The sequence below is a fragment of the Acomys minous genome (genome assembly GCF_964271855.1).
Source record: "Acomys minous genome assembly, chromosome: 13".
In the NCBI taxonomy this organism is placed as follows: domain Eukaryota; kingdom Metazoa; phylum Chordata; class Mammalia; order Rodentia; family Muridae; genus Acomys; species Acomys minous.
In genome coordinates, this window is record NC_140495.1 from 18,663,018 (window position 1) to 18,684,730 (window position 21,713).

General features: G+C 47.4%; 1 long non-coding RNA gene across 1 annotated transcript; it reads right to left on the minus strand.

The window, feature by feature from the left end:
• Positions 1 to 1,621: 1,621 nt before the first annotated feature.
• LOC311581871 lies at positions 1,622 to 20,254 on the minus strand. Its single transcript, XR_014773906.1, has 3 exons — positions 20,143 to 20,254; positions 4,518 to 4,733; positions 1,622 to 2,017 (listed from the first exon to the last, which is right to left on the minus strand). It is a non-coding gene; the product is annotated as an uncharacterized lncRNA (long non-coding RNA).
• Positions 20,255 to 21,713: the final 1,459 nt, after the last annotated feature.

Below are 21,713 nucleotides of genomic sequence, written 5' to 3' on the forward strand. Positions count from 1 at the left end.
TGCTGTCATTCTGGCTGTTCTGTTTAGGAGAGTTTTAGAGCTAGGTGATGGGGAAGCTAGCAAAACTGACAGCAGAAATGGATCGTAACCAGCAGGCAAGATTTCATGTCAGCTCTTCCAGCTTTCCCCCAACACATCCCCTGCAGTCAGTCCGTGAGGAGGGGCACGGGCACAAAACTTAGGTGCGTCACAAAATGAAAACAAACCCGGGCCAGCTTTGTAAGGCCAGTAAATGTTCAAATGCAGGGAAACCCAGGAGGCCTCTTGTGCAGGCACTGTGGGGTTCACTGGGGAAGAGACACTTGTCCCTGCTGGCGTACCCGAATGGTAGGTGGGTGATGACCTCTCCAACACACAGACAGCACAGCAGTGACTTCGGTTTCAGTGGCCTTACAAATTGGCCAGGTGAGTGTGCATGGATGTGTGCATGGATGTGTGCGTGCTCATGTGTATGTTGCTGCCTGGGGGGGGGGGGGGAGTGGAGAGGGACGGGAGGAAAGGGGGGATAGGGATGGGGGTGGGAGGTCCTAAATCAAGCCCAGCTTCTAATTCTCAGTTGCAATACACCTTGTTTTTCTGAAACAAGATCTCCAAGCAGGCCTGGCTTGCTCCCCAGTGAGCCTCTGACAACTTCCTGTCTCTGCCTCTGCCCCAGCTCTGAGATTATAAGTGTGCCTTGCTGTTCCCAGATTTTTTTTTTTTAATTTTACATGAGATCTGGGGGCCACACTCAGCTCACCATGCTTGCTTTACTGCCGGAGCTGTCTCTCCAGCCTTGACCTTGAAATTTTGGTGTACTTTTTTTTTTTTTTGCAAGTAAGCAAGTCATAACATTTGATTTGCTGCAATTCATTTTACTTACTCATTTTCCTCCGTGTTCTGTCTTTTATTTAAACAATTCAAAAATAAACATAGGACGCTGAAAAATAGAGGCAAACTTAACTTGGGTCCAATTTATCAACATCAGCATCGAGATATTTTTTTTTTGTCCTGTCTATAAAAAAGAAAAAGATGAAGAGATATGACATAAATGAAGAATATGAGAATTCAGTGCTCTCTGCCATAGGCTTGCGAGTGGCTCTGTGGAGAAATATACAACATTTTTATTAATTTATTTATTTATTTTGCATCCTGATCATAGCTTCCCCCTCTCTCCTCTGCCCCTTCCCTCTCTCCCTCTCACCTCACCTCCCTGCCATCCTCCCATCCTCCCTTTCTCCCCCCACCCCACCCCCACACGAGATCTTTCCCTCTCACCTCACCTCCCTGCCATCCTCCCATCCTCCTTTTCTCCCCTGAATAGGCTCAGAAAAAGGGACACCTCCCAAGGATATGAACCCGCCTTGGTATATCAAGTTGCAGTAGGAAATAGGACTAGGCACACCTTCGCCTGTTGAGGCCAAGACAACGCAGCCCACTTAGGGGAAAGGGGTCTGAAGGCAGACAACAGAACCAGACACAGCTCCTGCTCCAGGTGTTACAAGTTCCACACAGCTGTTACACATAAGCCAAGGGCCTAGGTCCCGCCCAGGGATGCTCTCCGTCTGGTGGTTCCTATAGTCTCCTTGACCTCTCTGGCCTCCTTCAATCTTTCATCCTCCTCTTCCATAGAATGCCCCAAGCTCTGCCTAATGTTTGGCTGTGGGTCTCTGCATCTGTTCCCATTAGCCGCTGAGTGAAGCCTCTCAGGTGACAGTTAAGCTAGGCTCCTGTCTGGAAGTATAGCAGAGTATCATTTAATAGTGTCAGGGGTGGGCTCTTTGTCATGGCATAGGTCTCAAGCTGGGCTGGTTATTGGTTGGCCGTTTCTTTCATTTCTGATCTGTCTTTACAGCTGCACATTTTGTTGGCAGGAGAAATTGTGGGTCTAAGGCTTTATGGCTGGGTTGGTGTCTCAGTCTCTCCATTGGAAGCCTTTTCTGGTTACAGGAAGTGGCCATTTCAGACTCCATATCCCCCTTTGCTAGGAGTCTTAGCTAGGGTTCACCCTCATGGATTCCTGGGAGTTTCCATTATCCTAGGAGAAACATACAATATTTTTAAAGTGCATTTTCAGCAGCTTAAAGCATCCCTGTGTGTTGGTTATAAAAAGCCATGGGCTGGCAAGATGGCTCAGCAAGTAAAGTATTTGCTACCTGAAATAAAGAAACCATTATCCAAAGCAGCGAACTGTGGCCCAAGGGGCCAAGTCCACACCTGGCTTTATAACTCAAGTTGGACTGAACATGGCCTCATTCATTTATTTGAGTTTGTCCCTGAACAATTTCACACTATAGTGACAGTGATGAGCGGTCATAGGGACTATCATCTGGCCTTAGACAAATAACAAAGGTTTTCCAAGCCACGGTTCTAAAGGCCAGAAGCCAAAAGCCTCTAGAGTGCCCTTGTCTTAGATTCTAGGATTCATCGCTCTGGTGGCAAGGGAAGTCCACAGACTGGGTGGGGCACTGAGGTGGAAAGCATGCGCAGCCTCACCGTCCTCACAGGAAGAGATTCTTCCTTCATAAGAGCTGACACTGGACAGACTCAGAAAGGGAACTCAGAGTGACGCGTATCAGACGCCACAGCTGCTGGACCACTTTATCATCTCATATGCCTAGCCTTTTACTTGTTTGCAAAGACTTCATTTGATGTATTTTAAATGTGTGTGTGTGTGTGTCTGTGTGTGTGTGTCTGTGTGTGTGTGTGTGTCTGTGTGTGTGTGTCTGTGTGTGTGTCTGTGTGTGTGTCTGTGTCTGTGTCTGTGTCTGTGTCTGTGCACATGAGTGCATGTGCCTACAGAATCCAGAAGAGGGCATCAGATATCCTGGAGCTGGAGTCATAAAAGGTTCTGAGCCACTCAACATAGGCACTGCAAGAGCAGCAGACACTCCTAACTGTTGAGCCATCTCTCCAGGGCCTCACATTCCCGTTCTTACAGTCTCTGCAGCATGTGTTTCCCTCATCTCAGACAGACTTTGAGCCTCTCCTCTTTAATACTTCATAGCCACTCCCCCCCAAAGAAGAAATAATTGCTGGAGGCAGATCAATAGTTGTGTGTACCTGCTCACACCAAATCTATCTTCCTAACAATCTGACCCAGTAACCATCTGGTCTGTAGCCCACCACGTGATCAGTTCTTCTCAGGATGAACTTCCCTATTTCCACTGCGCTGTGGGGAAGGGGAAAGGGAAGGTTTAATTACTTTCCCTACAGAGACCCATCTCCAGGAATGAGCTATATTCCTGCCTGCCTTGATATCGTATGGTGTTCTGAAAAAGTAGAGTACCCTGGAAAACGCTATCCACTCTGATCATCTTCAAGAATTGCCATATGCTAAGCAGATTAAGGACTCTGAGAAGAGTGAACTGGAGAAACCTGTTTAACTTTAACCCGGTGTATCAGGCAGCTGTTGACGCGGTGATGCTGCCTAACAAGCAAGTTCTCAAACACCATGGCTTACGGAGAGCACTTGCTCTAGTAGTCACAGATCTGCAAGTTGACTATGTGTGGGGTATCCACCACAGAAGACTTCTCAGACATGGATTTAAGCCAATAAAAAGTCTTTATTAGCTGGCTGATGACTACACCAGGTGTTCAGGATCCCAGTATAGCCCTGAACCTTTCTCAGGACAAGTTTTTAAACACAAAAACCATGTTCTGTGTTGGCATGCTTCAGTTAACAAGAATAGTCCTCCTGAAGAGGAACTACAGAATCCAAAAAGCAAGGTTAGTACATTTAGAGACTTTCCCAGAACTACAGAATTTGATGGATTGGGTCTTTGTTTTAGTTTTGGCAGATGGTACTGTCTATGTCCTGAGTTTTATAGCCTAAATGGCACTTCCCTCAATGGAGCCAGTTGTGCTATGGTCTGGGGCACCTACTATGGTCTGGAGCCTGTTACAACTGTAATTTAACTGACCTGTGATGAGCTTTCTGAGTTCCTTGATTTAAGATCAAGGTTGCCTGCGTTTGGCTCTAAGCTATCATTGAGTTCCTATCAGCTTCCTATCAAGACCAAAGGAGTCCAGACACCCACACAAGGGAAGCTCTTGAACCAGTGTAGTCAAGCTTCGGCTCACACTAGACTTCCTAACATCTCATTGGTCAAAGCAAGATTGTGTACTTGCCAAGTCCAGGAATGGGCAAACACTCCACCTACGCCAAGGTCATGGCATGACCATCCAAGGGGATATAACCCTACTCACTGCCTCTGACAATGCCTTGGCTTTCTGGACTTGTTCTGCCTCAGCCCCAACATCTCTATGCCCATCCTCAGGCAAGGCTCATATTCTCTTCTAATAAGTACCAAAATTAGCTCCGTGGAACACGCATCAGGCTCCTCAAGGCTAGGTGCATTGCCCCAGAAAGAAGCTTGTTTTCTGAGTGTGCACACAAACCCCTTCCCATCGCAAAAGAAAAAAGAAAGTGGAGACCCTCCCAGACCTCCATCTTGGCATCCATGTGCCTCATCTATACGATACCACATGCCTTTGAAAACATTTGCAAGACTACACCAAGAAACGGCATGACGTACCTCTGCAGGGTCCTTGATTGACAAGTCCATGCCTTTGCCTCTCACAGCTCTCACTGGGAGACCACTGCCAACTCAGTAGGTAGATTTATACTGGTAACTATCCAACTCTCATACTGGCCAGTCAGAATTTCAGGAATCTAGCCTGAGAGCCTGGGCGAGGCTTTGAGTGAGAGGTGCCAGGTTCTTCCTCATCCAATGGAACTCACTAAGGGAGACCTAAGTAATAACAGATGAGAGGAGAGTGAATTAGGGGGTAAGAGATAATATGTGGTGTCCTCTGAATTGGCTGTTCCGGTTGGCAGAAACAAACCCTGGACACACCTAAGGCACATCTGTTGGTACATGAAAACACCAATAGTAAAGTCGAGTCAGTGAAGTTCCACCAGGTGGAACTTGCCGACCCCACAAATAGCCTGGATGATCCTATACAAGGGACTGGCTGTAGGTTAGAATATTCTAGAATGTGTGCAGAGAGCACATCATTCTGTGGTCTGCTTGAGGGCAGCACGTGTTCGACAAGCTGGAGGCCTTTGCAACCCCTTCATGACGACATCTGCTGTGTGCGTGCAAGAGGATTATGTGGCTCGCAGCATTTTCAAAACTAACTTCTCAGTGAAATGGTCCTACTTCAGAGCATCTTTAAGGAGGATGGGCTATAGCCACACAAATCAATTAACTGTGCTTCTTACAAGCTCCTAGTGCCATGGTAAAGACAACCCCCCAAAAAACCCTCAGATATGGCAGGTTATACAGTCACGAACTTTAGGGCTTCCCTCATCCCGTCCCTCATTGTTCCTTCTCTTTATCTACCAAATGTGAAACAAGGAATTTCATCATGAGTAAGCATCCTTCTCTAATTTCCTCACATTGAATTTGCCATCATCGATCTGAGACATTTATTTCCCTTGAGCAAGTGACTAGTGGCTGTACCACGAATATAAAAAGGAAAATTGTTAATCGTCAGCTTCATGGGCCCAAAATGGGATTTTTTGTAGCAATTTAATGGCTTACAGAAGCAAGCTTTTTCAGGAGAAAGAGGATTTCCTAAATCTCTTTAACTCTCCAGCTTAGTAGAGCTAAGCCTACATCGGCTAATCATACATGGCCCTCTACCTTCCTGCTTCCCAAATCTCTACGTGCACACATCAGTCACCTGGGACCTTGTTCACCCTGCAGATTCTGGTCCATGAGAACCAGGTAGAGCCTGAGACTGCATCTCTTATGAATCTCCAGATGATGCCTCCGTGCATCCAGGGACCATATGTTCAGTAAGATACCATGGCAGGTTACTTTTGGGTATCTGGTGGCTCACCACAAGGCTCTCTGCCCTCAGGAAAAAAGCAATTTCAATGCTGAGGATGTGGGAAAACCCCAAGTCTCTCCCACCAAAGTGATAGGCTCCCACAAAGAGGCAGAGGGAAGTAAGAGGTAGTACCTCAAGTTCACTTCTTTACATTTCAGACCAGACATCATCAGTGTGTTAATACAGAGTCAAAGGAATGTCCTAAGGATAAAGGACTCTGTCCAGGTGTGACTGCCAATGCTGGAACGCATGCGTCTTGGCTTGCCCCTGTTCTTGGATGCATGAGTCTTGGTTTAGTCCTGTTACTTGCAAAGCCCTTCACCCCAGATCAGATTGGGTGATGAGAAATGCCTCTGCTACCTCTCAGAAGCTGCCTTCTGCTCCCGTAGATAGCTTCAACAGCTTCCCATGTCTCCCAAACATCAGTCAGGGGAGTCTCACCTAGGCAACTACAGAGTAGTGTTCCCACTAGCCCACAGGGGCAACAACAGCACCCCAGGAGCCCAATAACTAAGATAACAGGGAAACCTAGTGCAGCCAGAGATACCAGACTACTGGGCACAAATGCAGAAGATGGCATCAGTAACCACCAACCAACTGAACCCTCCCCAGGCGAAACTAGTTGACCTTAGACTTCTCCAAACCACGAAGCACCCCAGTGCAACCCTTCTGCTACAAACACCAGGACAGTTCCAGAAAAATCATGCATGGCCCAAGAATCCCACCCCAAACACAATAGGCAAGGCCACACAGCCACATCCCTAATGTCACCACTACCACTTTGAAGACACGCAAATGGCTGGAGACAAGAAGCGAGCACATGTTCTAGTCAAAAGAAAAGATGCCTGGACCTACAAAGATGATTCAACTTGCTGCCCTGGGTTCAGTAAAGCTGGGTTCAACTGTGACTCAGATTTGTAACTAATAACTACTCTCCTTTGTGGATAGTAAGCACTGGAAAGGAATTCATTTCTTCACATTTAAATTTCCCCTTGTTTTGTGGAGCTTCAGATAATTAGCTGTAATTTCTCTTTCCTCGTCCTCCAATATTTTTATGGATGTCCTGACACCCTGACAAATGTCTAAGGGAAATAAATACCTTCTTAAAAGAATGCATAGCCCACTAGCAGACACTAGGTAATTAAATAATACTGCCTCTGAGCTCTCTGCAAACCCATGCTGTCAGGAAGAAATGTAGAGGTGCTATCTGAGAACCACCCTGGAACAATGCTGGTACTGCCCAGCGAGCAATGCGCTTTCTCTCGGGGGCCCAAATGGGAAGTGATTTGACCTGCCAAAAGGACTCACAAGTAGGATTTATAGCACTCCTGATCCAACAGCAGAGGGAGAAATGGTGTTGTCATAAAGACACCTACAGAGAGAAGGAGGGAGGAAGACAGAAGTTCCGATATTACAGCCAGTCTCGGTAAAAGTACCTCAGAGAATGGAGAGGGTTTCTCAGGCACTGTCTCTCATATCCCCATGATGCTCTGTCCCATGGTGATGGCTGTGTGCTTTCTGACGCCACCTTCAACCTCACTTCCGTTCTGATGAGAGTCATCGGCCCAGAGAGCTACTGTGAGCAGTGGGAAAGCATTTTGCTTTCAAGTTGCTCATATAATAGGAGGAGCATGAGAGAGGAGGAGGAGGAGGAGGAGAAAAGGAAGGGAGAGAAGAGAGAAGGAGAAGGGAGGGGGAGGAGGAAGAGGGGGAAGGGAAGAGGAAAAGAGGAAGAGGGACTAAGAGAGAATGAGGAAGAGAGGGGGAAGTGGAAGGAGAAGGGCGGGAAGGGAGGAGGAGGGAGAACTACGAGATGGTTCTGTCAGGAAAGTGTTTGCCTTGCAAGCTCAAGGACCCGAGTTCAATCCCCAAAACTCACACTAAAACAAATGAACAAACACACACAGTGGTGGCCTGCTTTGTAACAAAAGCGGTGGGGAGGCAGAGACAGACAGATGCTTGGGGCTCTTTGGCCAGCCAGCCCAGACCAATCAACGAGCTTCAGGCCAGTGAAAGGCTCCGTCTCTAAAAATAAGGTGGCCGATTCCTGAGGAATGACACCCAAGGCCATCCTCTGGCTTCCACATGCATGTGCACCTATATATACAAGTCAATACACCCCCACACCCCCCCACACACACAAGTGAACACACACGCACACATGCATATACACAGAACAAGAATAAAATGAAAAAAAAAAACATTTTACATTGGGCAGACAAGATCTGTTGGGCCTCCAACCCAAATACAAGCTAATGTTTTGCAAATGTCCTGGGAAAGAAGGAATCCTTTTACAGAAATTACTTGAAAAAGGTGTGATATTTTAGACAGTTATGTAAGTAAGCCAAGAAATGGGGTGGGGGGAGACCTATGGGTGATTGTGTATAGAAAGCAAAAAGCAACCGTGCCCAAAGAGACAGGATATTTTTTTTTAATCAACACACTGAGTCCTAAGCACCACGTGGGCCACAGCCATGAGTGCCGATGACAGTCCATGCATGAGTAATTAGAAGATTTACTTCTTGGGCCCTTTCTTGTATCACTGCCTGGTTCTCCTTGCAGAGAACCCTTTTATCATCATCACAAAGGTCTAGGTATATTCCTATTTATCCAGACGGAAACTGAGCAAACCTCACCTCTTCACAGAGTCAATATTACAGTGCCCCAGTTGGCTATCGGGAAGAACTAGGCATCATCCATGTCCTGCAAACTGTCTCACTGTGAGCCGCTGTGTCAGGCGCTATGTGGCATCCATATTTACTTCTTCAGCGTTAATGATACACTCCACTCTTAAGGAAATTGGACTGTATTCTTCAGAACATGCGGGAAAACATCCAGGGAAAGCACAGCTCACTAACAGCCAAGAAGTGGGTTCAGCCCCGCAACACTTTACACTCACAGGCGCCTCCTGGCAGGCCTGCAAAAAGCCAAGGTTCCCGCTGCGCTCAGGGCACACCCTCCAGGCCTTTCTCAAAGCTCCTCATCCATTAAGGCCCAGATCAAATTTCACTTCCTTAGAAGAAGCCTTCCCTGGCCACTCAAGCATCTACCCTTTCACAAGAAACTTCCAGAGCAAGTATTGATTCTACCCTAATCGCTGTATTTAATCACCTACTGTCTTGTAGGCCTTAAGTTCATTTGTTGTAATGCAAAGGCATTTTCAAAAAGAGTTTCTTAATAAGGGATTGGGGTCTAGGCTTCCCCATAATCATAGTTTAACGTGTTTTTTAATTATATGGTTCATTGGTGGTAGCTCACTGCTTCCTGCTCTTACCACAGCAATGGACCGTTGGAACACTGGACAGATAGCCACCTGGGAAGAGAATAGGATTCCTTGAGCTGATAACTTCACTCTTAGCTCTCACCCCGACCCAGCAGCTCCTGACTCGCCAGCTGCCATCCCCGACTGCAGCGCCTCTTCTCCGCCCACTAGCAGGGGCGAAGAGATACCTGCCTGCCCTCAGCCGCAGCCGCAGCTCTGCAGACTTCGAGTTGTTTAGGCAGAAGAGTTCTTTGCAAACACTCCCTAGGTAGCCAGCTCTTTGCTGTAAAGCTAACGTCTGCCAGGTCAACGACCACGGTTCTCATGGCCTCTAGGACCCAGTTGGTAGCTCTCTGCTGCCGCCTTCTGGCAGTTTTGTGACACTGCGTCAAATCTTTCAAGGAACTCAGCCTTGCAGCTTCAAATTCTGGTTGTATCCTGTAGGTTAGGGGGGACCCGGTGGCAATAGCACAAGAGAGAGGTTGTTTTCAAATTTACTTACGTTAACACCTACTCGCCTACTTCATCCTTGCCTACTCCAATCAGCCCTGCATCATTAGATTATAAAACGAAAGCAGCTCTGCTTAAAAGCCAGCCATCACCAACAGATGCCAGAGTTCGGTTTCAGACAGAACTACATACAGAGACCAGACTCGTGTATGTGTGAATCTGTATGTTCTGTCATCCGTGCAATAACAAAGGGTAATCCTAGTGGTAGAAAATATAGAAAATCAAAATTCCTTAGCATCTCCCCCAAACACTCTGATTTTTTTTCCAGTGGGGCCCAGATACTGATAATGTTGTTTCTTTTTCGAGACAGGGTTTCTCTGTGTAGCCTTGACCGTCCTAGACTCCCTTTGTAAACGAGGCTGGCCTCGAACCCGCAGCGACATACTTGCCTCTGCCTCCCCAAGTGCTGGAATTAAAGGCGGGTGCCACCAAGCCTGGCTCCAGATACTAGTTCTTAACTGGCTCCAGGTAATTGGAACGCAAGAGGTCCTTGACAGACTTTAGTCGCCTAGCCATCTTCTCCAGTCTTATTCCATTCCTTGATTCAGCCAAAGCCAAGTACCCTGGGGTTTAGAAAGCAGCACAGCAGAAGTGGGGGGGGGGGGGGGGGGGTTGGGAGACAAGCTTCTTCGAGCACCTAAGCTCAGCTATCAGAGTTCCCTCTCCTTTGCAATGTGATTATTTCAGTTCTCAAAAAATATGCCTAATGGCAGCATCTGATGCAAGGGAGTGTGGTAATTTAATAACACGCCGTTCCATAATTTATCACACAAGACCTCGCAGCACGGAGAGACGGTAAGTCGCTGAGTCAGCAAATAGTTAAGCACCCAACAGACAAACAACTATTCAAAATACATTGAGTTGCACATTATTAAGCCTAGAGATGTGATCTTGAAGAAGTTTTGTTTTGTGTCGGTTATTTGCTTAAGTAAATGAAGATGTACCAGACCAACCTGGTGTCTTAATTCTTTAACGGAAAGAGGAGGGTGGGGAGGGAGGGAAGGAAGGAAAGAGAAGATCACCGCAGCTAAAACTAACTTTACTTCGTGGCAAAGGTGGTGCCCAGTAACCGGGCTCGTCCAACCTGAACGCGCGCTGAGATCGGTACTGAGCGGTGGGCTGTCCGCTCCAGCACGCAGGCCAGATTCAGTGGTTTCAGCGCGTTCCTAGTGAACACGAGACCCATGCCCGCACTAGCCCGCTAGCCTGCTCTTTTACAAAACATCGGCTTCCTGGTCCCTCTATCTAGGCAGCGCGTTCCCATGAGCTTCGTCATAGACAGCAGGCGAAGTGGTTACCGTGGTGATGGGTGCCTAATTTGGCTTTCAGAGACACTTTAGGTTTCGCTGATCCTCTGACATCAGAGGCCAAAACTTCGCTGAGAGCCAAAACTCAGAGTTTGCTAATGCTGTTGTTCTCTGAGCATGCGTCCTAGGAAAAGCAGTCAGTTTGACTGAGTACGCACAGACCACAATCACTTCTCTTCCCTCCCCTCCCCCGCCCCTTCAATCACCTTTCCCCACACTCCAGACCTTAACCTCTAAGCTTCCTTAACCTCTAAGCACCCCTACATTCCTCCTCAGGGAGGCAACGGTGAGGCTAGCTTCTTCAGCTTCACAAGTGACTGCCTCAAGGAGGCAGTCTGACTGTCACTGACTGTCAATTCCCATATGGTCTAGCGGTCAGGATTCCTGGTTTTCACCCAGGCGGCCCGGGTTCAACTCCCGGTGTGGGAAAATGAGATTTTTAACTTGGTGTGGAGGAGAGTGTGAGCTACTTAGCTATCTTCAAAGGGTTGTTCACAAACTGTGAAAAGAACAAGAACGAGAAAGAAAAGAAAAGAGAAACCCCTTTCAAGACTCTTGTCTTTGTATTACTGGTATTATTTGTAATGCTTTGGGTTGAACGCTTGGTAGGCAAACAGTCTGCCACTCCCCTCACCCTAGCTTGCTTGCTTGCTTTATTGATTGATTGACTGATTGACCGAGACAGGGTCTCACTAAGTTGCCCAGGCTGACTTTGAACTCTGTAACACATGCTAGCCTTAAACTCACCACTGCCTCGCTTTCCGGGCACTGCTTCCTCTCCCTTCCGCATCATAACTCTAGCCTGATACACAATCTTTGCCATCGCCACTTGCCTACACAGAGGAGACAGGATAGAAACCATAACAGAGAGATTTGATGGCACTGTGCTGCTGGCTTTAAAGATGGAGGAAAGAGCAATGAGCCAAAGAAACCGCAAACTGAGGATACTATGGGCAGAGTCCCCCAGAGGCTTCTGGGAGTGTGGAGTCCGGCTAACATTTTGCCTTTAGCCCACTTGAGTGGAGCTGAAGCTTCTGCCTCCAGAGCTCTGAGGGAAGATTACAGCCCATCAGTGACCTGTACTTCAGTGGACTGCCCCATGGCTCAAGTGCACCAATATGAGCTATCTGGAGCTTCTATATAGATGCTAAAATACAAGCAAACATGTGCGCGTGTGCGCGCACACACACACACACAAGGGGGGGAGCGGGAGAAAGAGAGAGAGAGAGAGAGAGAGAGAGAGAGAGAGAGAAGAGAGAGAGAGAGAGAGAGAGAGAGTGAAAACCAGAACTGCTTTCCCTCATAGAGTAATTACTGCTGTGCACTCAGTTGACATATTCAGTTCTAACGTGGAACTCAGGAAAGAGCACACTATTGCTACCCCCAACACACATATAAAAAGAAACCAGAGCTAGCTGGCCTGAACCCACTGCAGAGAGTGGGGGACAAATCCATAAGAAGTCGCCCTAATTGCATTACAATGAGAGAAGGATCATCCTTTCAGAGCCCAATTTGCCCCAGACTGAAACAAAATCCATCAAGTAGTACATAATGAATTTTACTTGTCATTTCTTTTCAAAGAAAGATGAGACCGGCCTGTACCCTGTTTAATGAAAGTTTGGGTGCAATTCATTTTCTTTTAAAGTAGGATGTAATCAAGTGCCTCTTGGGTTTTCTCTAAGGACCCCTGTGATAGGGCAACCTTCAGGGAAACATCAAATAGAAACCATAAGTCTCCTTGTGCTCCCCCCCCCCATCCTTCCGGCCACATGCCCAAGTGATTGGCTGTGCTTGTCAACCAATCCTCTGCCCCAGCTCTGGTCACAGCTGTATAGGAGTGTCAGCAGCGACAGAAGTGGCCAACATGCTCTTTGTGTAAAATTTGATTCTTCATAAGACAAACACCATACACACTTATTACTGACATATTTCAAAGGAGGATAGTCTGTCAGCAAGTGCTTTTTTTTTTTTTTTTTTTTTTTTTTTTTTTTCAAGCATAATGACCTGAGTTTGACCCCCAGGAGCCCAAATAAAGATGCTAAATGTGTTAAAGTACTTCTAATCTCTGTGCTGAGTAGGCAGACAAGAGGAACCCAGGAGCCTCCTGCCGGCCAATCTAGCCTAATTGGTGTGCTCTGAACCAATCAAGAGTCCTGTCTCAAAGGAAGAGGAAGAGGAAGAGCATAACACAGGATGCTATCCCAGAACCTTCAGATAAAGTCACCCTGCTGCCAGGCTTGATCAGTTGAGTTCAGTCCCTGGGATCCCCACCATAAAAGGGGATAACTGACTCCTGCAAGTTGACCTCTGACCTCCGTGTGTGTGTGTGTGTGTGTGTGTGTGTGTGTGTGTGTGTGTGTGTGTGTAAAACACTGAAAGTTGAGTTCATTGACCATGGAGAAAGGATGTAGTGTTGAGGGGTCCATTCCTCTCCTTAGAGCAGATGGACCTGGGATACAGCAGTTACTATATCTTAACAAACAAGTTTGAGACCAAGCTATCCTCATTAGCTCCCATGTGACAGCGATCTTGGAAGTACAGCCTTGAATTCACTTAACTTGCTCTCTAAGCTAAACACTTCTCCCTCATACCCACTTCTTGGGCTCAATGTGTACATTACACAACACACACACCCCACACAGAAAAAAAAGAAACAAACAAACAAACAAAGGAACAAAGAAAGAAGTGGTTAAAAATTTGTTTAAAGAATTCAAACTAGACAGGGTTGCACTTGCCCTTAATTTTAGCACTTGGGAGGCAAAGGCAGGTGAAACTCCATGAGTCTGAGGTCAACTTGATCTACATATCAAGCTCCCGGTCAGGCAGGAGCTACAGATTAAGACCCTGTCTCAAATATACCACATACCTTTGATGCCAGAAGGCAGAAGGCAGAGGCAACAACCTGGACCATATACAAGACCTTGTCTCCATAAATAAGATAAAACAAATAAATTCAAAGGCCAGATTATGCGGGAGGTGACTCTAGAGCATCCTGGGAGAGGGCAGGAACATGGAACAGGAGAGGGAAGTGGGTAGAGAAGACACGTCATCGCCAGAGTCACCCCTGTGAGGAAATATACAATTCCACCATTGAGGTCGGGTCAGTACAGACTATGGAGGTAGAGGCTAAAGGAGAAACTGACAGGCTAGCTATATTGTCTGCTACACCTAAGAACTCTAGGCCCTACATACTAGGCCACATAGTATGAATTTTTCAGAGGGCAACCCAGGAAGCAGGTACGAGCTGAAACCGTGGCTAAAAGGGCAAGTTAGGTGAACTCAAAGGTGTATTTCCAGGAGAGCTGTCACGTGGGAGCTGGGGCAAGGATGGACAAGGATGCCTTGATCTCAACGTCCTCTGCCAAGATGCAGGAGCCACTGCATCCCAGGCCTATATGTCCTAAGAAGAAGAATGCACTGTTAACTGCTGCATCTCTTTAACTTACCAGGGCCTACACCCTTAAAGGAAACTGACTCCCTGAGGAGCCATCAATTGTCTACAGCTGCTCAGTTGGGGTTGGGGGTTGGGGTGACTCCTTAGATCCTCCCCTCCCCTTTGTCTTAATAACTTTTCTGTTACTGTGATTAAAACGCCATGACCAAGGCAAATTATAAAACGAAAGCATTTAATTTGGGGCTCACAGTGTGAAGGGGGAGCCTACGACCATCACGGCAGCAGGCAGGCCCCATGCTGGAGTAGTAAAATCTGATAACTTATATCTTGATCCACAGGCACAAGACAGAGAGAGGGGACGCTAACTAGGAATGACATGGCTTTGGAAACCTCAAAGCCCAACCCCAGTGACACCCCGCCTCCAACGAAGCCACACCACCTGATCCTTCCCAAGCAGTTCCGCCACCGACTGGGGACCAAACCGCACGCAAATGAATGAGCCAATGGGAGCTGGTCTCCTTCAAACCATCACAGCCCTCCCTTCATCCTAAATGTGGACCACCTTGATCTTGTGCTGGCAGCCACAGCGCCTGTGAGTTCAGGAGGGTGGGGTCTTGTCCTGTCCAGTCCCTCCTGACACCTGGCTCTTACAGTCTCCCTTCCTCCATGGTTCCAGAGACTTGGGGTGAGGGGTGGGGACGGGTGCATGACACACATGTCTTGTTCGTGGTTGGACACCCACTGTTACTTATTGTCTGCACTTTGACCAATTGTGAGCTTCTGTGTTAAACACCATCCACTGCTTAAGAAAGTAAATGTAGAGCCGGACGTGGTGGCGCACGCCTTTAATCCCAGCACTCAGAGAGGCAGAGGCAGATGGATCGCTGTGAGTTCCGAGGCCAGCCTGGTCTACAAAGCGAGTCTAGGACAGCCAAGGCTACGCAGAGAAACCCTGTCTTGAAATCCACCCACTCTCAAAAAAAAAAAAAGTAAATGTAACATAATGGCCCAGATTGGGTCCTTGAGCAACAACAAGCCAGGAAAAGGGGGGAGGAGAGGAGGAGGAGGAAGAAAAAGTGTACATCTGAATAAATTCCATGGTGTGGTTAATTAATAGGGGTGTACCGTGTACCAATGTTTATTTCATAGATTAAAAAACATGTCAGGGGTCTATAAGAAAGTAATGTTAACAGGAAAGGCAGGGACTTCTTTGTACTATCTTTACAAGTCTCTTTTGAAGAATCAAACATTATTTGAAGCTTAAAGAAAAAGGAGTTGCAAAGGATGTGATTAAAAAGATTGACCTAAAGGTACATGTAAAGTGTGTGGTGTGTGTGTGTGTGTGTGTGTGTGTGTGTGTGTGTGTGTGTGTATACGAAGTATGTGTGTAGTCTCAGTATATGTGACTTTACCTGAGTTCTGGTGTTAGAAGGATTGACTTATGGGCCAGTGAGGCCGTAGCTCCCCTACCAGGGAATCAATGAGCCAGGATATTGATGTGAACTTTAGAATAAACACTTCTTTCAGTTTGGTGCTAGTTGAGTATGAAGTTGATAACTGAAACAAACAAACAAAAACCAACACAGGGGGCACCTGGATTTGAACCAGGGACCTCTTGATCTGCAGTCAAATGCTCTACCACTGAGCTATACCCCCAGGACAGGTACAAGCCTCATGTAAGCCTTTGTTCTGTTCTTACGCCTTACATCACGCCTTGTAAGTTGTTCTCATGCCTGAGATTCCACTGGGATTGTGAACCATCCCTAATTACCTTTCTCACCACACTGCTTCCTGCTTTCCGCAGAGCCTCAGCAGTTCTTTTCTTCTCCCCACCTAAAGCGCAGGCCTGTCTCCTCGGTCTAACTATCTTATCATCAGCTGCACACACATCTCCAGGTAAATCAGCGTTCTCAGCACAAGTGGCCGCCAAGAAGGTGGGGCTAGGAAAGTATCCAGACTTGGTGTCTGCCTACAAACGGACTTCAGAATTTCACGTTCGACTCTGACATTAGAGGCAAATATAGCATGTGTGCATGCACTGTTCCTGTTTCATCAGATTTCCATGCAGGGACTTCACAGTTTTGTTTCAGAGTTAAAGCAAAGCAAAGCAAAAATGAAAACAAAAAGAAAGAAAAACAAAGCAGAACAGAGCAGCTGGAGAGATGGCTCAGTGGTTAAGAGCACTGCCTGCCCTTCTAAAGGACCTGGGTTCAATTCCCAGCACCTACATGGCAGCTCTAGACTATCTATAACTCTAAGATCTGATGCCCTTATGCCAATGCACATAAGTTAAAAGTAAGTAAAAAAGAATTTTTTTAAATCAAAGCAGAGAATGACAGATAGTTCAAAATTCACAGTTCACCCCAGGGGATTCCTGTTTCTTCAGGTGCTAACTTAGTCACTGCAGTCACTGTAACAAAACTGCCCCTACAAGGCCTGTCAGCCACTGTAGGGCTGGGACTGTGGATCAGAGCCTTTCTGAAGGCTTAAAATACTTACTGCCACCCTCTCCACTCTGATGCCCAAAAGGAACCTTAGATTTCTTTTTGTTTGTTTGTTTTTCAAGACAGGGTTTCTCTGTGTAGCCGTGGCTGTCCTGGACTCGCTTTGTAGACCAGGCTGGCCTCGAACTCATAGCAATCCGCCTGCCACTGCCTCCCTGAGTGCTGGGATTAAAGGCTGGCTGGAACCTTAGATTTCAAAACCATTGTGGCCCAAATTAAACTTCCGATCTCCCGGCCCTACATCTCCACGTGTTTCGCTCTGTTGTAACAACAGCTCAGACCCACTGAGCATTTGCAGTGTGCCCCACATTGCACTGAACAGCTACCCTCAAAACCAAAACAAGACGTAAAATAAACACTAGTGAAAGTGTGCTTGCTTTGCCAGTGAGAAATGGAGGCACAACGTAAGTCAAGTGTCTAGTCCCAGGGGCCCTAATGAGCAGGTTATGGGGCTGGTGCTGTGATGTCGCTCAGGACTCAGCGCTGGGCCAGCATAGCCGCCCAGCTGACAAACCATTTCCATCCCTGCCTTGCTTGCTGACACCACTGCCATCCAGGCCAAATATTTCAGGCAACTCTAGGCCGTGCCCATCTCCTTTTCCCAGCTCCAGTTAATCACTACCTGCTGTTTGATCTCAGGTTGGCCCAAGTCAACCAGCACCCTCTCCCTGTTCCCACCTCCATCCCCACCTCCACCCACTCTGCTCCCAGGGCCTTTCAAGAAACCAGGTCTCTTTACACACCCCTTGCAAACGCCTTCTCAGTGAACCCTAAGTCTCATAGGGCAGCACACAGAGGTCCTCGCCCTTGATTTCTACTTGTCTCTTCAACTTCTCCCTCCTTCACTCTACGCAGCTACCCGGCTCCAGCTTTATCCAGTCAGCTGCTGTTGCTTTTGCCTAGACCTGCCCACACTGTCTTCTCCGCCATCCACCTCCATCCCGTGCTCCATCTATGGGACATTATTCTCTGAAACTGACTGGCCAGATGTTCCTCTCCGAAGCCTCCCCTAGCCTCCCCTCCTCTAGGCGGAAGTAATCACTGCCTCCTCTGTGCGGCTAACTCTGGCACATCCGGCCCAGCTCACACACTGCCTCCTATGGTTCACGTCTGCATTCCGGTTGAGAGTGGGGATGGGGCCTGAATCTCGCCCATCTCTGGAGTGGTACTTCGTACAGCCCCGTGCATAGTAGATGTGCTTGCAATGTCATTAAACTGTTAACCAAACTTACAGTCTCAGCCTCTGACCCAGCAAGTGAAGCTTGACCACGCATCCATCCTAAATCAATGAAAAGAGCCAAAATAATAGGGAAAATCAGAAAAAGAAGACATCTTACAACGTGGACCACATTGGAAGAGAGACAAAGAGATCCTGAAACACCCCCATTCCCCCACCCCTACCGCTTCCAAGCCCATCTTCTGGGGCCTGACTTGAGGAGGGGGTTTAGCGAAAAAGCAAGACATGCCTGGCTAAGGCACGGTTCCCTTCCCACCACTCCTGCAGCCCCAAGTCTCTCCAGCAAAGGTCATCTGACCGATTGTAAATCTTTCTCCAGTCTGGCTGCCACCAGAGCATCGGACATCCCCACCCCCACTACCCCCACCCTGACACACACACACATACACACACACACACACACACACACACATACACACACACACACACACACACACACAGTAGGAAATCCCTGGGGAATGTCTACTGTCTTCCAGTTCATTCTTACAATAGTCTCATGGTCAAAGACAGGATGGCAAGTGTCTCCTTAGAACACACTCACTCCTGACAGACTGGCTGACTACTGAACTGACTGAAACATGCAGCCTGGCCTAAACGCAGGCAACTGATGCAGGCGTGATGGCTACTGAAGATGAATGGGGACCCAAGGTAACAGACATTCACCAAGCTCTGGTGTGGGGAACGGCAGTTCTCAATCTTCCTACTCCAACCATAAAATTATTTTCATTGCTACTTCATAACTGTAATGATTTGTAATGTAAATAGCTGTGTTTTCCAGCAGTCTTCGGCGACCCTCTGAAAGGGTCCTTTGATCACATGCCCCCACCCCACCCCCGCAGAGGTCACGACTCACAGGTTGAGAACCACCGTGCTGGTGTGGAACCATGTGCAGTTCCTTAACTTCAGGCCAGTTTATATTTAAACTGCTGCTCTGTGGATAGACATGTCTCTCCTACTTAGTCCACATGCACGCACACACACACACACCTCTCTCTGTCTCTCTCTGTCTCTCTCTGTCTCTCTCTGTCTCTCTGTCTCTCTCTGTCTCTCTCTGTCTCTCTCTGTCTCTCTCTGTCTCTCTCTCTCTGTCTCTCTCTGTCTCTCTCTCTCTGTCTCTCTCTCTCTCATTTACTGGGATGGAACCTTACACAGCCACACACCTATCTGTCACTTAACCTACATCCCCAGGATTGTCTTTCTTGGCTCCTCTCAGGGCATAGTCACTAAATTTCTTGGATTTCCTTGCAGCTCTTTATAAAGCCAGCCTAGACCTCCTGATCTTCCGTTGCTGTGTCCCAAGGGCTGAGATTACAGCTGTGTGTCACCACGCCTGCCCGACACAGCGTTTCCTATCAGCATAGGGACGTGAGTGGCATAGTGAGGTCACTGAAGGCATGCTGAGTTCAAATCCTGACTCTCCCTTTGCAGCTTTTGACTTTTACAGGTTACAGATCATCCCTGAGTCTCAATCTCCGTGAAAGACGTTCAAACAGTGTATACCTGGTAAAAGTACTGAAAGAGATGCAGAAGACAGTGAATGTAGAGAGAGCCTAGGTCAGCTCTTGCAATGTCCAAAGAGCTCAAGGGAAGTTGTTATTATTCAGTCAGCCATGAACCACAGAGATAATAAAAGCCAAACGCAATCCCATACTCTAAAGCAAAAGTCAAGAGTACACAGGGGGCACCTGGATTTGAACCAGGGACCTCTTGATCTGCAGTCAAATGCTCTACCCCTGAGCTATACCCCCAGTGAAATAGATTTGTTTTCATAGGATATCTGTCTCTCAGCATTCTGGTTCTTAAAGCCTCCAGTGACTCAGGGGAGCTATAATTAGGAGCGCTGCCTGGAAGGAGTCTGGGCATTAGAAGTTATAGAGAAGATTTATAATGCAACAAGACAAGGATCCAAAGAACGAAGTTCACAGGGCCAAGGAAAAATCGCCTTTAGACCGGCCAGCACTCAGCACTTCAGTGCTGACTATTGTGTGTCATATAAAGCAAACCTGACTTCCAGGGAGAAACCACCAACTTCGCCACAGCTGGGAATATTGATATAAATATAATGCAAGTGATTAGATTTCATCGCCAGTGCCTCAGCTCTTCCTTACCTAGTTCCTCAGTGCTCGCCACAGCCTCACAAGACACAGCTCCAAGTTAGCATCTGATAGATAACTTAGCATTAAATTGACTCTGAGGGGAGAAAAAAAAAGTCGCAGTAACAGTTGATGAGAGACAGCTGTCCTGAGCTGTAAATGTAAGATGATTTCTGTCAGCTGAAAACAAACTATCTGTGGCCCTCTTAGGTAAAGTAAGCATTATGCTATATGTACCATAACTCGCCTTGAAACTGCAATATTGTCCACTCTGAGAGGTCATTTGATTCAGGGAAAGAAATGGACATCAGAGGCTCATAGTCAGCTAGCCAAATTATTGACCCCAGTCCCACAGCCAAAGCTGCTTCCTAACTTCCAAAAGTGCCCACAACTCCAGCAGAGCAGCCTGCAATTTTTTGACGTCATAAACCTCTTCTTTTCCCCTATCAGCATGTGCAGAAGCACCCTATGGAAATCTGACATGTGTGTGCCTATTAGGAAGTACTTCTCCAGACAATTTCCCAGACCTCTACATAGTATTTAGGTCTGTCCCCGGTATCTTAATTTTGGGGGTGATCAATCAGTTGGAAGGTTGTGGTTGTCAGGATCTTGGCAGTGGGGAGAGACTCCATCCCACGCTTGAATGTCCTGTGTCACACTGGAAAGGAGTGCAGTAGTTACTTTGGATCACTGTGGCAAAGTGCCTGGCAAGCACAACTTAGAGGAAGAAAGACTTTTGGTCTGGAACGGAAGGCAAGGTATGGCAGAGTGAAAGTCTGGGGGGCAGTGAGAGTGTGCGCTGGAGGTTGTCCACGCAGTGGTGTGAGAAACTTTGCTCTATCAAATTGTGTTCCATCTGTTGATATTCCAAAAGGCGCCCTTACCTGGTAAGATTCTCCTGCAAACCTTTCATCTCCCCCACCTGGTAAACGTTTGCATGCCCACAGGCCCAGCTGCGCTCTCAGAACTTGATGGCGTTGGCCAGCAGCCCCTTCCTCTTTCCCTTCATTTCTGTTTCACCAACTCTTTTTAAACTGTGAGAGACTGTGAAGTGAGGCCCCATCCAATCAGGAAAGGACACATTCACTACGGGCATTAAAATAAAGGACAGTGAATGTCCTATCTCTGGGTGCTTAATAGCTGGGTCTTGGTTCTGGCGAACTCTTTTTGCTGAGTCATTTTCGCTTGGTGTGTTTCCTTGTGCAGCAGTAAGATTATTACTGGTTTGTTTCTAATGGTTGCAGTCTAAAAAACAAGGCATGCGTTTGAACAGCAGGCCAGGCACCACCAGCGCGAGGGAATAAGTCTTCAAACATGAAACTGTGACGAGCCAAGACCCACTGTACCACGAGCCTTACTCCTTGATCGTTTCTCACTTTGGGCATCAGCGGTAGCTGAGATTTTAGCAGTAGCATGTGCTTCATACTCAAGGAGCCCAGCACTGGGAGGGATTTAAAACCCATTCCAACCACTTCTTTTGCAGACTAAAAAGTACAGGCCGAGAAATGGTGAATGGCCTTGCTTAAGATCTTGCACTGATGCACTGGGGGTAGGATTCGAACCAGGGTCTACTCTCCTCAAGGCTC